This window comes from Drosophila bipectinata, chromosome XR (genome assembly GCF_030179905.1).
Source record: "Drosophila bipectinata strain 14024-0381.07 chromosome XR, DbipHiC1v2, whole genome shotgun sequence".
NCBI lineage: Eukaryota > Metazoa > Arthropoda > Insecta > Diptera > Drosophilidae > Drosophila > Drosophila bipectinata.
Window position 1 is genome coordinate 4975891 of NC_091735.1, and position 20921 is coordinate 4996811.

General features: G+C 36.9%; 1 protein-coding gene across 8 annotated transcripts in view; it reads left to right on the plus strand.

The window, feature by feature from the left end:
- Positions 1-20921, plus strand: part of LOC108120074 (ran-binding protein 16) — a 476341-nt gene that overhangs the window by 113818 nt on the left and 341602 nt on the right. The gene's annotated exons all lie outside the window — the stretch shown is intronic.

Sequence of the window (20921 nt, forward strand, 5' to 3'; positions counted from 1 at the left end):
TTTTCGTCATCATTATGTCATATATCCCTCCAAATAGTGCATTTAGTATCTATCAAACGCATATGGGAAACATCACCAGTGTCTGTGCTAGAACGTTGGACCCCACTGCTTTTATGGTAGCTGGCGATTTCAACTTAAGCTCTATTGTCTGGTCTCGGGACCCAGATTCACCCTGCATGCCACCTAGCAACCTTCAGCAAAGTCATGAATTTCATAATTTTAGTTTTAGATGATAGTTTTAGTCTGGGCCTCTCCCAAAAACAAGTAGTTTTAATGATTTATCTACAATTCTTGATCTTATATTTTTAAATAACGTGGGTAATAGAAACGTAGAATTATTCAAGGTACCATTAAGAGGGGACATCTGAGTAGAGTTTTGAAAAAATCGAACAATTTTTTTTTTCGCTTAAAAAAGTCTTTAGGGTCTTAAAAATAACATATCAAAAGATAGACAGTCTCTTTTTTGAGACTGCCGGAAACATAACTCAAACAAATCTTAACCGATCGATTTTGAATTTTTACAGTATATTTAAAATAAAATAAATATCTATCGGCTTACGTAAGATTTTGTAAATTTTTTTTTCGTGAAAATTTTAACTTCTTTTCAATTACTCAACATTGTGCAAAAAATCAATATATCGCAAAAAAATATATCCTACCTGTGTCAATAGCTGTTGATGTATAGAAAATAACGAAACTTAATTTATTGTTCTGCATCAAAAATTGAGGACCTAAGCATTCCGGCCATGGACCCCCTATAAAAAAATAGGGCCTACGAAGAAATGCTGGGACTTATTTATGCCTCTATTTCAGCTTTTGATTGTGTTCCCCTAAAAAAAAATAGAAAGGATAAGCATTACAAACAATTTATAAAGACTGGAGCCACGAGCAGGAGAGTTGTGCCGCCAATTTAAACGTGAATTCGAATTCCCTTATAAGTTTCTTTATAACCAGTACATACCGATGTCGAAGCTAGCCTCCGATCCAATCGTTAAGCTTTTTGGCGTTTTGTTAATAGCAAAAAGTGAACATCGGACATACCTTATTCCATATTTTATGGTAATTTAGTAGCCGTCTCGGATCAGGGCATTTCGGAACTTTTTACAAAATACTTTGCCTCTAACTTGGAGGCAAAGGTTCCTTGGAGTGATAATGAAACTCTTCTTAGCATTGAGCCTTTTCTCAATGTGAGTAGCATGGACGTATTGGACTGTGACCTAGTTGAAGCCACATGACATTTTACCGAGTCGCACACACAGATAGATGTTATAACCCCATTCTTTCTTAAGAAGAGTATGGCTTCCCTTCCTACTCCCCTTTAACAGCTTTTCTCTTTGACGCTCTCATCTGATAGATTCCCCTATCGGTGGAAGAATACTTCTATTACGTCTATTCACAAACGTGGCAGTAGGTCTGCTGTTACCAACTATCGACCTATAGCTATAATTTGCAACGTCGCTGCAAACGTGGTAGTTTTATATTTCCCAACCAGCATGGTTTCTTTCTTGGGAGGTCCTCTACAACTAAATAACGGTCTTCTCTAAGCACTGCTTTGAAGCTTTTAAAAACCGATTTCAGGTTGATGCCATTTACACTGACTTCTTCAAAGCCTTTGATAAAGTTTGTTATGCTGCCCTTCTATCCAAGTTATATATATTAGGTATTTATTCCTGCTTATTAAGTTGGTTCGAGTCTTATCTTGCAGAGGGACCTTGCCACGTTTCTATTGGAGACGCTATCTCAAGTCCATTTGTCCCCTCCTCTGGTCTTCCACAAGACAGCTCTTTGGGACCTCTCCTATTTAATCGGCGTACACTGGCTGCTTTAACTTTTGTCAGTAATGTACATTGATAACATTGATTGCCCTTTTTCACTGGAACTTCATTATTTTAATGTTTCCACAGGGCCAATTATCTTTTAAATGAGATCATTGAGTGCGCTCTTTCATTTTTTAACTCTTTGCCGCCTCGCCTCCGAATAAAGTGGGGCTCTGATAAGGGTGTTTTCAAAGGATTGATAATCAGGCACCTATTATGTAGTTTGTAAGTTTTTATTTTGTAGCCAGGTAAGGATTTATCCGTTAGCGGAAATAAATAAATAAAGCAGCGTCTGCATGACCGTACCATCTTACTGCAGACTTTCTGCGCATTTAAGATCTATTTGCGCTGTCTCAAAAAACTTACATAGCGCTGAGAAAACGCTTTGGCAACAATACTGGAAACTTGGCATTGTACGATATACAAGGGGAACGGCCAGGCACTCTATGTTTCGCCAGAATAATCGGCTGAGCACTCCACGTCTCGGCAGAAGAATCGGCACGACACTCCACGTCTTGGCAAGGGGATCGGCCTGGCACTCCACGTCTCTCCCGGGAAAACGGCCAGCGCTCCACGACTCTGCAGGGGGAACGGTCAGGCACTTCACGTCTCGGAAGGGGGAACGACTCCACGTCTCGGCAAAAGAATCGGCAGGCACTTTATGTTACGGCAAAAGGATCGGCCTGGCATTTGACGTCTCAGCGGGGGGAACGGCCAGGGACTCTATCCTTTGGCAGAATAATCGGCTGTGCACTCCACGTTTCGGCAGAAGAATCGGCCAGGCGCTCTATGTTTCGGCAAGAGGGTCGGCCTGGCACTCGACGTCTCTGCAGGGCGATCGGCCAGGCACTCCACGGCTCGGCAGAATAATCGGCCCGGCACTCCATGCTTCGGCAAGAGGATCGATGCCACTCCACGTCTCGGCAGAAGAATCGGCTGTGGACTCTACGTCACGGATTAAGAATCGGCAAGGCACTCCACATCTTGGCAAGGGGATCGGCCTGGCACTTCACGAAAAAGAATAATTCTGTAGTCTCCTTTACGTCTCCACCTCTGGAAACTATATTTTCTGGGTTCTGTTTCTGCCGCCACATATTATCATCTGACCACTCTTGAATTTCAGCAACTCTATTCGATACAAACGTTTACAACAACGATGGATGGTAACGAATCCAATGAAGAGTAACTTCTCAATCTGACCAAAATACAGTGCGTCCGATGGAAACTTTTATTAGAGGCTTTATGTCGCGGCAGAGATCTACGAAAAGGTGAGCGGCACAAAACTCAACAAAGGGAACCGTCTTTGCCTTCAGCTTTAGTCTACTTTAGACTTTGCAGTCAACATCGAAACTTAAATACCTTCTGCATATTCGCAACGAATATAGACGCAGGCTCCATTGGCTCTCATAGATAAGTCAGAAAAGGCATGCATTTGAATTGGTGACATCGGCTCGGTGAATGGAACACGAATGGCGTGTTGGAAAACCACATTCCCAATTCAAACCCAGCGTTTTGAAGAACCTGAGTTGCTTCAGATTTAATTGTCTTTAGCTACCCAATGCTACTAACTCCCGTTCCGAAGGACCCAATAACTTCGGAAGCTTGAGGGAATGTATTTTTTACGGATTCTTCAACCTATTCAAACACCGTATGGCCAGGAATGGGGCTGGCGCAGTCCGATATGGAACGGTATTGAGCTTGCACAATTCCAAGGACTCTGATCGGTCTTTCTTCCACACTATCAACTGATATCGCCTATTGGCTTCATTTACCATTAATTGGCATGACATTTTTTTTATGTCGGCTATCAGAGCGAATCTGTTTAGCCGGAACCGAAGAAGAGTTAACTATTACTTCTCCTGGATTGTAGGACCAACCAATAATAAGTCACTTAGGCACGTCTGTGTAGATGTCTAACAAAACGCATCAAACTCGACTCATAAATTGATCGATGTTCTTTGAGGCCGTAAGACACACTGATGGGGTATAACATAGTATGGAGTAGATGGAACATCGTTGGTTGCAGGGGAAATATAAAGATCCGTATTCTTGCATAAATTTTAAGTACATTTTTTTTAAATTCGAATCTCGAGATCTCTCGAGCGACAGAAAACGGCGTTTGGATACCTCGAAGGAGTTTCCCAAAATGCTTCGATCCGATTTAAATGGAAGTCTGACTTCAAAATGACCTAATGGCAGTAATCTTACGATAATGTTCCTCACATAACTCTTGCTCAGGCGTCAAAATCTTTTTAGATGGTGCTAATTCTTCCAACGACCAGAATATTTAAGACCAGGAAGACCAGAAAGACCAGAAAAGGAAGATATCCATGTTACATTTGGCCAACGGGCAACAGTTCGAAAAATGACTTTGCTCTAATTAACTTGTCTATACGCTGAGGCTTTTAGAAATATGGGTCTTCTAATGGTGGGTTCTTTGGGAAGTCACTACCATTAATTCTCGACTTTACCACAGTGTCTATCTTTTTCTTTAATTGTGAATTAGTTTACCCAATTTCGTTGACCAAGACCGTTCCTGTAAGCGTTGAGCAATTTCTTGAGCAATAAACTTAGTTCGTGATCCAGAGTCAAATAAAGCTTTGGCCAATATGTGCTCGCCATTCTTCGTCCAAAGTTTAATATCGACGTCGCTAAGAAAACCCTATCTAGGGATGACGCATGTAAAGAATGTGTTGTAGAAGGGCCATCAAAGGTTATTTAGCGCTAGAGGAGTCTTTCGGTGGGGGTAATGCTAAGTTATTCCAAATGACTGGTTGATTGAAAATTATTGATTAAAAATTAAAAATTTGTTCTCGGCTTGCTGTTTCTTTTGCTCCCCCAATCTTAAGTAAAATTTCAAACGCAGCTCACTCTACGGATCGCTCAGTAAAGACCAATTCACTCTCACTCTTGTTTTGCCATTTTCGTGCACACCATTGCATTGGAGCGAGCAATCGGACCAAAATGTAGTTTATATGAGTTTATATCTTGAGTTTATATGAGCATGTCCGTCTGTCCGTCTGTCTGTCTGTTTCTACGCAAACTAGTCTCTCAGTTTTAAAGCTATCGACTTGAAACTTTGCACACACCATTTGCACGCAGTATATAAGTCGGAACGACCGGAATCGGCCGACTATATCCTATAGCTGCCATATAACTGATTGATCGGAAATTGTATAACTTTGGTATTTTTAAAGTTAGAGAGTTCAAATTTGACACGGGAGCTATTTTTTTGGGAACACATTACGACATGCCAAATTTGATAAGGATCGGCCGACTATATCCTATAGCTGCCATATAACTGAACGATCGGAAATGGTATTTGGTAGAAAAATCAATTTTCGTATTTTTGAAGATAGAAGCTTGGTATTTTTTTTTTAGATTTTTTATTTTAATTAATTGGTTTTATTATGATGTAATCATAAGGATCGGCCAACTATATCCGATGTTTGCGATATATATCCGGTTTTAACTGCAAGGGTAGTTCAGTGTTAATAATTTTTGGCTATAAAAAATATGTGAATAAAGTTTGTCATAATATATGTACCCGCCAAGTTTCACATCCCTTAACTAAATAATTTGATTAGGAAAAATTCTTGAAAAATGCTATATATAAGCCCTTAAATGTTTTTTGACCGCGGGTTTTGGAGCATCTTATAAGGTATGGCCCTGCTTAATCGATCCCCGTATTCAAGAACGGATACGATATATTTAACCTGTAATCGGGACGATTTCCCATTATTTGTTGTACGGTGTTTTTTGGATACCTTGAAAATTTAAACTTTGGGTTAGAATTTGTTTCTGTTTTTATCTTTAAAAACAAAAAAGTAAAGTAGCCAAAAAAATAGTTGATTGCCAATGACACCAAAAAACATATTTGAGTATACTCAACCAATTTGAAGGGAAGCACGTCATTTGGCGTTCCGTTAAAATCAAATGCGCCAAACTAATGCATATACATACATACAGCAGCGGTCAACAGTAAAAGCGAAAACGAATTATTTACCGCAGCATTTTTGTATGTATACCCAATTATTTATGCTCGTAAAAATGTATTGAAAATGAACATATATCTATAAATATTTTTTTTTAACTACTTTGCAACAGTGATGTGGATATATATTTATGTTTATGAATTTTATCCACAATTTTGCATTTATGTTAGCTCTACTAACTACTAATAACTACTAAAGTACGTATGCGCCAAGAATTGAAAGGAGCGTGCAATATTTTAGCACAAGACTTGGATTTTATTTGTCTTTTCTCGACTTTCAATTTTTTGCACAAATACCTGCGGTTCTGCCTTACGATCCTTTAATTCTGCTGCCACCTTCCTCTTGCAATCCATGCAGGTGCAGGACATGAAACTTTCAATGGTGGTGATTCGATGATCCTCGATTCAGGCTTGTCTCTCACACAATCAATAAAAAATAACAAATAATTGGTGGCTGCTAAAGTCGACACCAACGTCGACTGAGGGATGTAAATCTTGGTTATTATACTTGATTGCTATGATACTTGATTATTATACTTGTTGCTTGGGGAGTTACCTTTGAAGCGGTTTAGGTCGGATGCTACTATTCGATGCTTATATTCGATATGAATTTTTCAAAAAACTCTCGTTTTGCTATTTATACCCGGTACTCAAAGAGTACTCTATTATACACTATTCGGCATAATTATTTTGACGAAAAACAAATGGTTCTAGTTTGTATGTAACTTTGCAATGGTTTAATATAACTCAATGATTTTTTTTCTGTATTACTTAGTGCTAATATAAACTTTAAAATAATGAATTCAACATTTTGTCATATGAACTTGCAAAAATATAAGCTAAAGTAATTTTTATGTCGTGGCATAAGTATTTTGACAAGTACCTTTTAATGTGAGTAACAAAGTTTAAACTCAAAAAAACTAAGGAAAAAATAGGAATTTAGTAAAATATATAATTTCCTTTAATTTTAATAACTTTTTCCAGGCGTCCCGGTACTGAATCGATTAAATTTTGGATGATCTCTGGAGATATCTGTTCCCAAAGGGAACTGACCTCAAAAATTGTCTCCTCTCTGGTTTTATTCAACGATACTGTTCTTTTACGTTTAATAAGAGACCAGACGTTTTCAATTATATTTAAATCTGGACTTTGAGGTGGCCAGTCCAAAGTGGTAACACCAACATCCTTCAAATATGATGTAATCATCTTGGCTTTGTGGCATGGGGCGTTATCCTGTTGCAGAATGAAGGATTGACCAATAAGCCTGTCTCCAGAAGTAAATGCGTTATCATTTAGAATCCGTAAATATTGGCCTTGGTTCATCGAGCCAGTGACAGGAACGAAGTCACCCAGTCCATTATACGCAACACATCCCCAGAACATCACACAGCCTCCACCATGGCTTACTTTTTGGCAAACGGGCCGCCTTTTCTGCCTTTGTTCCATTGGTAATCTTACAACAAACTTATTTTTTGATGAGTTATACTCAAAGGAGCTTTCATCTGTCCATAGAACGCTCCTCCAGAACTCCTTTGGCTTTTGGACATATTCCTTTGCGAAAGCCAGTCTTTTGAGCTTGTTTGCTTTTGTTATGTATGGTACTTCCTTGACTTTATAAGTCTTGAAATCACTTTCTTTTAAACGTCGACGGACTGTGCGCTCACTAATTGGTGTTTTAGCTGTCAAATTAAATTGATCTGCTGCGGATTGGGGCTTTAGAAAAATATTTTTTTTAAATTCCCGTACAAGAACTCGGTCTTCACTAAGATCTGATTTGCGCTTTGGACCTGATCTTCTTAAATTACGCAGGTCATTATGCTTTTTACATTTTTTAATTTGGTAGTGCACAGTTTGGCGCGACACCTTAAACTCATCGGCAATGTCTTTGACTGCTATTCCAGCGTTAAACTTTGCTACCATTAAGGATATGGTAACCAAACTTAGTTCAGCAGTTTTACCCATGTTATTTAATAATTCTTAATAACTTTTTATTTAAATAACAACGTTTAATATTGCTCAAAGTTAAACACAGAAGTTCTTTAATTGTCGCGTGCTTAAATGTGAGAAAATATTTCCATAACGATGCTGTCAAAATACTTATGCCATGCAAAAAGCCATTGTCTGCATGCATTCTTCTCAGTAGAAATAGAATGCAAAAGGTAAAAGAAATAAAATTTGGCATGCACAAAGCTAAAAATAGATTCTTTGCTTTGCGCCTCATTTTGGCACCTCTATTTAACGGTATTAAGGATAGCAAAGTCTGATAGTCAAAAGTAGGGTTCGTCAAAATATTTATGCCGACTAGTGTATACTCCAAGCATTAAAGTCTGCAACATGTTGGATGGGTTTGCTAGTTAGATCTATTATTTGCCGGATTTCGTTAACTGATACGAATTGGGATGGGGGTATATATGTGTCGGAGAGGAGACAATTCAGTCTCGTTAGACCGAGACTCTATGGTGTGACCATAGGTCGTGCTAGGATATACCAGTTCTGGTATGATGGGAACTCAGTTTGCGAACTGGTCTCTTTTTTCTCTCGTCACTTCTATTCGTCCCGTGCTTTAGCGTAATGTTTTTGTTAAGGACTGAGTAACAATTATGAGCAACAAAGGCACCGAAGACTCGCAGCAACATCCAGGACTCAATATGGAAGGGCAACAATTCGAGAAGGCTCCAATTTTTCGACATATGTATTAACAATGCAAAAATTGGGTTGTTTTACTTTTTTAATACCCAAAGAGCCGGTATTTATTCGTATTGGCTTGTATGGAATGCCTTTGCGAACGAGTATGCCAACCTCTTGCTTGGCATAGGCATTAGAGATAGAATTATAGAAATATCCAAAAAATTACTTTAGAGAGAAACATTTTTCTGGGTGGCAATAATATAAGTTTCCTGTAGGAAAATAATATTCGGGTCTGTGTCGTTTATCAATAGTTGTAGTTCGTGGTGATTGTTAAAATATCGGTAAAGGTGGTAAAAACGGTAAAAAATAAATGTGGTAAAGGATTTATGAAATTATAAATCGCTCATAGAATCATCAGAGATGTCGGTTTTCGGTTTTTAAAGTATTCGAGTATAGAAAATGTTGGGCTAATAGTTTCATGTTCACTATGTATTTGTTTCAATAGTTGCAATCAGTGATTGAAAAGCTACGCTACTCCCGTAGTTTTTCGTTTTGCTCTTGCTACAGCTGTCACTTTTTCCCAGAGCGGGAGCAGAGCCGTAGCAGAAAAATGAAAATTGACTGCTCTGCTCTGCTCCGAGCTACGAAAAGTTCAAAGCTATTGCTATAGCAACAGCAGAAAAAAATATTTTGTGCTCCTCGTAGCCGTAGCCGTAGCCAAAAATCTAGAGCGAGAGCAGAGCAGAGTCAAAAATGTTTTTTCATGTGCTACTGCTCTAGCTTAGTTTTGTTTTTGTTTTTTTCTCCCCTGATATTTATGCACTTTCTTTACCTCCTTTCTTCCTTACCCACTTTCTTTACCCTTGTAAGAATGATATTTAGGTAATAATAAACAAACAGAAACAACAAATAAATATTAACAACCCCTAATTAAATCAAAATTTAAAAATTATGCTATTCAGTCATGTATTTAATTTTCTATTTACAAATTTATTTAGTAAATAATTAATCGTCGTCTTCAAATAAACTCAAGTTGTCGATCGCATTATCTAAGTGTGTTGAGTTTATCCATGTGCATTATCCATGTGTCGTGGCTTAAACGATTTCTGTTGTCCGACAGCACCAGTTTTAATGAAGAAAATGCCCGCTCTATTGTTACCTATAAATGTTTGGAAATTAAAATTTTGTTTCGAATTAAATAATAGTTCTTACTTGAGTTGGCGGTATAGCAAAACATATTATTTTTGCTTAGTTCGTAGAGCTCTGCATCGCATGATTTTCTCTCTTTCCAAAAATGTAAAACATTTGTACTGGATTTCATATACGGTAATTTTAATGTTTCAATCTTTGCATGTACATCGGTTGACTCATTTGGCATATCGCTTACACTTAAAAAGTCATCCAAAATATCAAAATAACTTTTACTATTGCTGTTCTCTGAAGCAATTGAGCTAGTAGCCGATGACAATGTTGAAATGGGACTATGCATTTTGATTGTGCCCACAATGTTTTTAAGAAACTGACTGCCCTTTCCTTTTGAGAGCTGTCCAAAATATGATCTTGGAATCTTGGGTCTAAGTACAAACAAGCTTCGAAGCCAACATTAGATGTTAATTAATTGGTCCGTGTTTCCATACTTTCAATAAGCGCTTCTCCAATTATATAAATAATTGAATCCGGAGCACTTTTTGTTAAAATTTGATTAGTGGTCAGTTTGCAGACCAACCACAGAGCATACAAATTCCTATAGTGAAGTTGCTCCTCTTGAAACTGCACTATGGTCTTTTGTAGTGGAGCATAATAGTCACATATGACTCCATAAATTCCCATAACATTTCAATAACTATAAAATCGTCATCTCTTGATTTATTCTCGACAGTTTTAATAAGGCTTAAAATAGTTTTCGCCTTATTGAGTTGGTCAACCATGTTGTAAATTGATCCCCATTTAGTTGGACAATCCAATTGAGGTAATTTAAAATTTTTCAGTTCAAACAAGTCACGGTAACCATTTGATTGATTCCAAATTTATTTATTTTGTATATCACCGAAAAGCGCAGTTTCAGTTTTTTTCAAAATGCTCGATGTGCTTTATGTACTCGACGTTCTCGTCGATACCGGCATCTTCCATGTCATAATCGTTCAAGTTAATTTCTGATAAGATTGACGACGGCTTCATCATATTTGCCCCGTTATCTGAAGTAGTTGACACGTTTTGGTCTAGAGCTATTTCGTATTTGTCTAACACAGAAAGAATCTCCTTGGCAACATTTTTTGCTGTACTTAACCCAGCTCCTCTGAGTTCCACCATTCCAAGAACTCGCGGTTTTATTTAATCTGAACTGATGAATTGAGCACTGACGCCGAATATATTCCGATCAAGTCGCGTTGCACTATAAATTTTTAACGAAAGAAGCCGATTTTTTCATTTGTAGTGTGCACCTTATTCCAAGATGAAAAAAAATTCTTAGGCAGGCCAATATTTCTTTCCTTGACTTTATCCACTCAATAGATGGAAATAGAATTGCATAGACAGATGCAAATCTCACCCACACACGCATGAACGGACCAAAGTAGGTAGAAAATCGATTCCTCCGTTAGATAGGGAAGCTTTACGAAAGCATGAGAATGGCTTTTAGCACATTCTTATCATATATTTCCTTCTCATCTTTGTCCGAGCAAAGAAGTATCCATCAGCATATTTTAGAACTGAAGAAAAATTCTGTCAAGACACGTGAAGTGCATAAAGAAGGAAAAACCCATACAGACCTTGCGCTGTAAAGGCAAGACTGAAATTGATTTTTGAAAATGTGAAGGTGTCAAAAAATACCCTTTTCTGCGTAGTAACATATAGCAAATAAGTTTGTGAAAGCGCCCTTTCGACTCTTAAGTTAATAAAAAATAGTCATAGAAGCCGATTGACAAATAGTAATTTGGAGGCCCTTTTAAAATTATCTACATACAACTAAAATTAATAAAAATATTAAATACAATTATAAATTTTTTTTTTACATATTTATTATTTTCTCTTAGTGAAGCGTATGAAATAAACTTTATTTAAGGGGTTATATACCTTTTTTATTTTCAAAAAATCGAAAATTTTTTTAGTGGTTTATCTTGAAGAACAACTCCTTGAGAACATTCTCCCAAATTTTCATAGAGATTGGAGCAGTAGAAAAAAAGTTACAGCGCTCCTAAACGCGCGCCTTGTCGCGGCCTTGCACTGAACTTGAAACTTTAAACGCGAATATCTCGAAATGGTGTTTCTTGAAAAATGACTTTGCGGTGACAATGATTGACGGAAAACTACTGAACCGATTTACTTCAAATTTTTTTTAAAATGTTCGTAATGAAATTCTCTTGTGCTTGAACGATCGACTTTTCACGCGCAAAATTTTTTTTCGGCGAAATAAATTTTTTAGTGAAATTTCTAGAGACCAAAACGTTCATTTTTAGCATAAAACGCTGCCATATCGAAACAAAAACAAAAAATTTTAAAATCGATCGTTCAAGCACAAGAGATTACTCTAAACTAATGAAATTTTTTTACTTTTATGATTTAAGTTGACCTGTTTGACCTGGGGAACTGTCACCGCAAGGCTCTAAAAAAAAAAAGGCCTCTAAGGAAAACAGCCACCCCTTAAAAACTATTCAATATTTTTTCACCAAATTTTTGTAAAAACATTCTTAATAAAGTGTACTATTAAAATATTAAAACATCCGTGTAATTAAATAATTGCTACATACCTAAAAAAAAATTCAAACTTTCCTCTTTTTCTTCGAAAAAGAAGGTATATAACCCCTTAAAGCTGCTTTTTATACCCTTGCAGAGGGTATTATAATTTTGTCCAAAAGTGTGCAACGCAGTGAAGGAGACATCTCCAACCCTTTAAAGTATATATATTCTTGATCAGGATCACCTCCTGAGTTGATATGAGCATGTCCGTCTGTCTGTCTGTCCGTCTGTCCGTCTGTCTGTTTCTACGCAAACTAGTCTCTCAGTTTTAAAGCTATCGACTTGAAACTTTGCACACACCCTTCTTTCCTTTGCACGCAGTATATAAGTCGGAACGGCCCGGATCGGCCGACTATATCCTATACCTGCCATATAACTGATTGATCGGAAATGGTATAACTTCGGTGTTTTTAGAGTTAGAGAGTTCAAATTTCACATGAGAGCTATTTTTGGCAAAATAATACGACATGCCAAATTTCGTAAGGATCGGCTGACTATATCCTATAGCTGCCATAGAACTGAACGATCGGAAATGACCCAACTTTCGTGTTTTTGAAGATAGAAAGCTGGAACTTGGTACAGATTATATTTTTGGTCAGTTTATCCGACCTAACAAATTTCATAATGATCGACCGACTATATCTTATAGCTGCCATATAACTGAACGATCGGAAGATAGAAGTTTGGGACTTTTTTTAGATTTTGTATTGTAATAAATTGGATTATATATTCATATTCCCATAAGGAGCGGCCAACTATATCCGATGTTTGCGATATATATCCGGTTTTAACTGCAAGGGTATATACACTTCGGCTCCGCCCGAGGTTAGCTTTCCTTTCTTGTTAATAATAAAATTATTTAAAATACAAAAAAAACTACGCTGTAAACGGATTTGTCGTGGTTGATTGGATTTAATATTAATTTGAAGTTGTTGTTAATTTGAATTGTATTTTGTAGTTGAATTGTTAGTATCAATATCTAGTCTAAGATAGCTTAGGGCGGAGCGAGAGCGAAAGCTTATATTCGCTCTTGTGTGAATTCGCCCCGCTTCGCCGCAATAGATAAGTTAGGCTTAAGACAAAGATTATAAAGTAGTACATCTCATACAAAGAAAAATTTTTTATGGCGGGTTCCAGTTAAGTTAAGTTTGAGAAATATTTCGCGCGACAACTAATGAGGGATAGCCGAGTGGTAGAGTGCCTGGCTATATTATATTTTTATTCTTTCAATGTGTTTTCCTAAATTTATAATCCAATAAAATAAATACAAAATTGTAAAATCACCTTAACATCGTCTTAGTTCGTAGTGGAACCCGCTGTAAAAATGCCTATAAGTGCGTGTTCTACGGCATTTTGGCAGGCCGCGTCATGGAACCCGCTCTTAAATGTTTTCATTTTTTCCGTCGTGGAACCCGCTGTAAAAATGAAAGCATTTGAGAGCGGGTTCCATGACAAATGGCTGGCAGATGAGAGAGGGAAAGAGAGAATTCTATTTTTAGATCGTAACATCTTTGGAACGATAAAAGTTTGAAACGTTCAAATCGAACAAGTGTGAAAGCAAAGAGATCAGAAATATCTTCTACTATCCTTCCTCTTCAGCTCTGTTTTTATACCCTTGCAGAGGGTATTATAATTTTGGTCAAAAGTGTGCAACGCAGTGAAGGAGACATCTCCGACCCTATAAAGTATATATATTCTTGATCAGGATCACCTCCTGAGTTGATATGAGCATGTCCGTCTGTCCGTCTGTCCGTCTGTCCGTCTGTCCGTCTGTCTGTCTGTTTCTACGCGAACTAGTCTCTCAGTTTTAAAGCTATCGACTTGAAACTTTGCACACACCCTTCTTTCCTTTGCACGCAGTATATAAGTCGGAACGGCCCGGATCGGCCGACTATATCCTATAGCTGCCATATAACTGATTGATCGGAAATGGTATAACTTTGGTGTTTTTAGAGTTAGAGAGTTCAAATTTGACATGAGAGTTATTTTTGGCAAAATAATACGACATGCCAAATTTCATAAGGATCGGCCGACTATATCCTATAGCTGCCATATAACTGAACGATCGGAAATGACCCAACTTTCGTGTTTTTGAAGATAGAAAGCTGGAACTTAGTACAGATTTAATTCTTGGTCAGTTGATCCAACCTACCAAATTTCATTAGGATCGGCCGACTATATCCCATAGCTGCCATATAACTGAACGATCGGAAATGGTATTCGGTAGAAATATCAACTTTCGTATTTTTGAAGATAGAAGTTTGGGACTTTTTTTAGATTTTGTATTGTAATAAATTGGATTATATATTCCTATTCCCATAAGGATCGGCCATCTATATCCGATGTTTGCGATATATATCCGGTTTTAACTGCAAGGGTATATAAACTTCGGCTCTGCCCGAAGTTAGCTTTCCTTTCTTGTTGGAATAGATTCTCGCGCTTACTTTAAAACCAACTTTAAGTATTGCAAAATCAACTTCGACGATAGCCTAGATGGAAAGCGCCCGCCCCTTAACCTCGGGGGTAAGGGTTTGATTCCACGGGTGAGAGAAGGTTCATTCGGTTATTAAGAAAGTGGATTTTATGATTATTTTTATACCCTTGCAGAGGGTATTATAATTTTGTCCAAAAGTGTGCAACGCAGTGAAGGAGACATCTCCGACCCTATAAAGTATATATATTCTTGATCAGGATCACCTCCTGAGTTGATATGAGCATGTCCGTCTGTCCGTCTGTCCGTCTGTCCGTCTGTCCGTCTGTCTGTCTGTCTGTTTCTACGCGAACTAGTCTCTCAGTTTTAAAGCTATCGTCTTGAAACTTTGCACACACCCTTCTTTCCTTTGCACGCAGTATATAAGTCGGAACGACCGGGATCGGCCGACTATATCCTATAGCTGCCATATAACTGATTGATCGGAAATGGTATAACTTTGGTGTTTTTAGAGTTAGAGAGTTCAAATTTGACATGAGTGCTATTTTTGGCAAAACATTACGACAAGCTAAATTTCATAAGGATCGGCCGACTATATCCTATAGCTGCCATATAACTGAACGATCGGAAATGACCCAACTTTCGTGTTTTTGAAGATAGAAAGCTGGAACTTGGTACAGATTAAATTTTGATCCATCCTACCAAATTTCATAAGGATCGGCAAACTATATCCGATGTTTGCGATATATATCCGGTTTTAGCTGCAAGGGTATATAAACTTCGGCTCCGCCCGAAGTTAGCTTTCCTTTCTTGTTATACCCTTGCAGAGGGTATTATAATTTTGGTCAAAAGTGTGCAACGCAGTGAAGGAGATATCTCCGACCCTATAAAGTATATATATTCTTGATCAGGATCACCTCCTGAGTTGATATGAGCATGTCCGTCTGTCCGTCTGTCCGTCTGTCCGTCTGTCCGTCTGTCCTTCTGTCCGTCTGTCCGTCTGTCCGTCTGTCTGTCTGTCTGTTTCTACGCGAACTAGTCTCTCAGTTTTAAAGCTAACGACTTGAAACTTTGCACACACCCTTCTTTTTTTTGCACGCAGTATATAGGTCGGAACGACCGGGATCGGTCGACTATATCCTATAGCTGCCATATAACTGATTGATCGGAAATGGTATAACTTTGGTGTTTTTGAAGTTAGAGAGTTCAAATTTTAGGTGAGAGCTATTTTTGGTAAAATAATACGACATGCCAAATTTCGTAAGGATCGGCCGACTATATCCTATAGCTGCCATATAACTGAACGATCGGAAATGACCCAACTTTCGTGTTTTTGATGATAGAAAGCTGGCACTTGGTACACATTCTATTTTTGGTCAGTTAATCCGATCTACCAAATTTCATAACGATCGGTTGACTATATCTTATAGCTGACATATAACTGAACGATCGAAAATGGTTTTTGGTAGAAATATCAACTTTCGTATTTTTGGAGATAGAAGTTTGGGACTATTTTTTAGATTTTTTATTTTAGTTAATTAGTTTTATTATGATGTAATCATAAGGATCGGCCGACTATATCTTATAGCTGCCATATAACTGAACGATCGGAAATGACCCAACTTTCGTGTTTTTGAAGATAGAAAGCTGAAACTTGGTACAGATTATATATTTGGTCAGTTGATCCGACCTACCAAATTTCATTAGGATCGGCCGACTATATCCTATAGCTGCCATATAACTGAACGATCGGAAATGGTACTTGGTAGAAATATCAACTTTCGTATTTTTGAAGATAGAAGTTTGGGACTTTTTTTAGATTTTGTATTGTAATAAATTGGATTATATTTTCCTATTCCCATAAGGATCGGCCAACTATATCCGATGTTTGCGATATATATCCGGTTTTAACTGCAAGGGTATATAAACTTCGGCTCCGCCCGAAGTTAGCTTTCATTTCTTGTTATAATATTAACTTTTATTATTTTTTATTATTAATTTGCTTATATTTACTTTATTATTATTCTTTTTAAATTCATAATATTACTATTGTTGTTAAAATAATTATGTTGTTATTAATTTAATTATGAGAAATTAACGGAAAGGGGAAAATAGTATCGGACGTGGTGGATGACAAAATGGCGGACGGACTCCCATGGAACTTTATTTACCGGACATAATTTTTAATTTTTTTTCTTTAATACTTCATAGACCCCACGCACAATTTTTTCGTATTAAAACTAATAATAAAAACTCTAATATTTTAATTTTGTGGTCCTTACAATGTCCGTCAAAGTATACCGGTATCGTTTTTTTACATGCGTCTATAATTTTTGCCCTTAAACCAATTGCCTCTGGGTGTTGTTTAAAAATCTTATCAAAGACTCCTATATGCGTCGATGAGGCATTTATAAAATATTGGGGGGCAATTAGACTGCCGAAATCACTATCCGAGTGATAATTTTTGTGGAATAAAAATATTTCACTCGGCGCCGATATCCTTTCGTTCTGTTAGGATATTCGTTATTATATCTTTTTTGCAAGCGTCACAATTTATTTTTGGAAGGGTCTTTGGGGCCACATGACCTATAAAATACCTTTCAGACACAAGTTTTAAGTTAACATTAAGAGATCCAAAATAGCCATTATCAATGTCAAGTATGGTATCTATGATGTCTTCGTCAAGTAATTGAGCTACGTCAAAAGAATTCTTCAGGGGTCATTGAAATAATTGGTCGCTTAAGAGGCTCGTCAATTTCACAATTTGAAGATGAACTATATCTTATAACTTTAAAAGACATTATTCTTGCCATGGTCGAGTTTAATTTAGCCACTGAAGGATTATGATTATTTCCCCCCTTCTGTCTTAGCACAGCAAAAGTATTTTCTATGCAGTCCGTCAGTCCGTCTGTCTGTCTGTCTGTTTCTACGCAAACTAGTCTCTCAGTTTTAAAGCTATCGACTTGAAACTTGGCACACACCCTTCTTTCCTTTGCACGCAGTACATAAGTCGGAACGGCCGGGATCGGCCGACTATATCCTATAGCTGCCATATAACTGATTGATCGGAAATGGTATACCTTTGGTGTTTTTAGAGTTAGAGAAGGGAAGTTAGGGAAGCTTTACGAAAGCATGAGAATGGCTTTTAGCACATTCTTAGCATATATTTCCTTCTCATCTTTGTCCGAGCAAAGAAGTATCCATCAGCATATTTTAGAACTGAAGGAAAATTCTGTCAAGACACGTGAAGTGCATAAAGAAGGAAAAACCCATACAGACCTTGCGCTGTAAAGGCAAGACTGAAATTGATTTTTGAAAATGTGATTGATTTTTTAAATAATTGGTCGCTTAAGAGGCTCGTCAATTTCACAATTTGAAGATGAACTATATCTTATAACTTTAAAAGACATTATTCTTGCCATGGTCGAGTTTAATTTAGCCACTGAAGGATTATGATTATTTCCCCCCTTCTGTCTTAGCACAGCAAAAGTATTTTCTATGCAGTCCGTCTGTCCGTCTGTCTGTCTGTCTGTTTCTACGCAAACTAGTCTCTCAGTTTTAAAGCTATCGACTTGAAACTTGGCACACACCCTTCTTTCCTTTGCACGCAGTACATAAGTCGGAACGGCCGGGATCGGCCGACTATATCCTATAGCTGCCATATAACTGATTGATCGGAAATGGTATACCTTTGGTGTTTTTAAAGTTAGAGACTTCAAATTTGACATGAGAGCTATTTTTGGCAACACATTATGGCATGCCAAATTTCATAAAGATCGGCCGACTATATCTTATAGCTGCCATAGAACTGAACGATCGGAAATGAGCCAACTTTCGCGTTTTTGAAGATAGAAAGCTGGAACTTGGTACAGATTATATTTCAGTTAATCCAACCTACGAAATATCATTAGGATCGGCCGACTATATCCTATAGCTGCCATATAACTGAACGATCGGAAATGGTATTTGGTAGAAATATCAACTTTCGTATTTTTGAAGATAGAAGCTTGGGACTTTTTTTTAGATTTTTTATTGTAATTAATTGGTTTTATTTTGATGTAATTATAAGGATCGGCCAACGATGTTTGCGATATATATCCGGTTTTAACTGCAAGGGTATATCAACTTCGGCTCCGCCCGAAGTTAGCTTTGCTTTCTTGTTTCCATATAAAGTCGCACTATTCATGCAATCAAAAATTTTATCCACTTTTTCTATAAATACTGCAGTAGATATGGCTCTTTCTTTAGAGACTGAACTAAATTTCTCAGTATCACAAATGGTTTTAATGGCCGCCTGAACGGTTTTACTAAACAATTGTGTCGCATATTTCACTCGCATTTTCTCAAAAGTGTTTGGAAATGTATGCTTAATTGTTAATTTTGGGCACATTTTTGTTTTTGTGTGTTTGTTCGGCAAGGCAAAACAAGTACAATTACATGGCATACTTGTACTTGTGCAGACCATTTTATTCAATATGATATATTCATTTACACTCAGTATTTTCCAGTATTTATAATGGAAACCAACCTGGAAGAAATAGAATTATTTTTGGCCACCAATATTCCTCTTGCAAGTACTAATTTTGGCTATTGAACCTTAGCGCTTTACTGTGAAAACCCGCCGCCGCTTTTGAATCTCCAATCACAGTGGAATGCAGCTCGTTAAAGATCGCCTAAAAGTAAAATGCAGCTCTCTAAGAATCGTCTAAAGTACAGCGCCTGCAAAGTCAGCCAATTTTACTATGTCGTGCTTGGTTTCATTATGTTTGATGTGCACGAATACTACTACTATTTAGCAATTTAGTCGCAATTTATTCAACATTAATGGGACAATATTGATATGTGTACCAAAAAAATGGCGTCAAAGTCAGAAGAACACGACAAAAATTCTAAAATGTCAGTTTATTAAGGGGGGACATCTGAGTAGAGTTTTGAAAAAATCTATAATTTTAAAAAATTCTTTAGGGTCTTAAAAATAACATATCAAAAGATAGAGTCCGGCCAAAGAGTCTAAGTGTCGAAATTTTCCATTCTGCGGGGATGCCTCACAGGTATATCCCACAGTACTTAAAACTTTAAGCGCGTTTTTCTCGAAACCGCTTTTTTTGAGTTGGCCGAACACATAACTTGAACAACTCTTAACCTATCAATCTAAAAGTATACTCAGAATACTTATGTCTATCGACACACGTAGGATTTTTTTTATATTGCTTACTTTTTTTTTATCAACAATTTTGTGACGTTTTTTGTTCGTGAAAATTTAAAATTTTTTTCAATCACTCACCATTTTGGAAAAAATTAATATATCAAAAAAATCCTACGTGTGTCAATAGCCGTTGATATACAGAAACTAACCAAACTTGATTTTTTGTTCTAGATCAAAAATTAAGGACGTTAGGTGTTCGGCCATGGACCCCCTTTAAAAAAATAGGGCCTACGAATAAGGGCTGCAGGGCCGCCATTTTGTTTTCGATTTATTAAAAACAAATTTTATTTTGTACTTTAAATATAATATAATAAAACCTCATTTACAAATTTTCGTTTGGCTTTTTCATTTGGCCAAAAAAAATTCTAGAAAATCCGCTTTTTTCTTCGCCTGTTACTCAGATGTCCCCCCTTAAGTAAAATTTTGATCCTTTTTATTTAAGGGGTTATATACAGTTGTACCGCGCAAAAATATGGATTTTTATCGATTTTTTTTTTGACACCATAGAAATTATTTATGAAAAATGTTTTACCGACGTTGTTTAGTACATGTTTCTGGGTACTTAATTAAATTTTTTCATAAAAAATATTATATAACAAAAATGTTATAGCCGAATTCCCGGATCGTCTTTTTTCGATGGTGTCTTGCGGTGGACATGATTTCTCGAAAACGGTTCATCCGAAATCCAAAATTCAAAAAAGTTTAGTTAGTATATTGTATTGTCTAGTCCGTAAACGAGGGATTTTTAAAAATTTGGATTAAAAAAAAAATGGCGACGTTTTTAACAAAAAATTTACCTTTTTAAGGTTTAAGATTTTCGTTTTTTGTGCTTTAAGGATGTAGTCTCATGTGTGAGGTTGAAAAAATCGATTTTTTTTCACATATTTCGACAGTATTGTTTATTAAGAATGTACTGTTAAAGTTTCAAATAAAAATATCAAATAATGACAGAGATACAGCCCATAATCGAGAGCGCGCCAACACCGAAAAGTATGAGTTTCTCGGTAGCGTCAAAACTTTAAACGCGTTTTTCTCGGAACGACATTTTTGTGTGCGGCGCAGGTGATTCACAAAATTCTATGGTACCCATCTAGTTGAAATTTGGATATG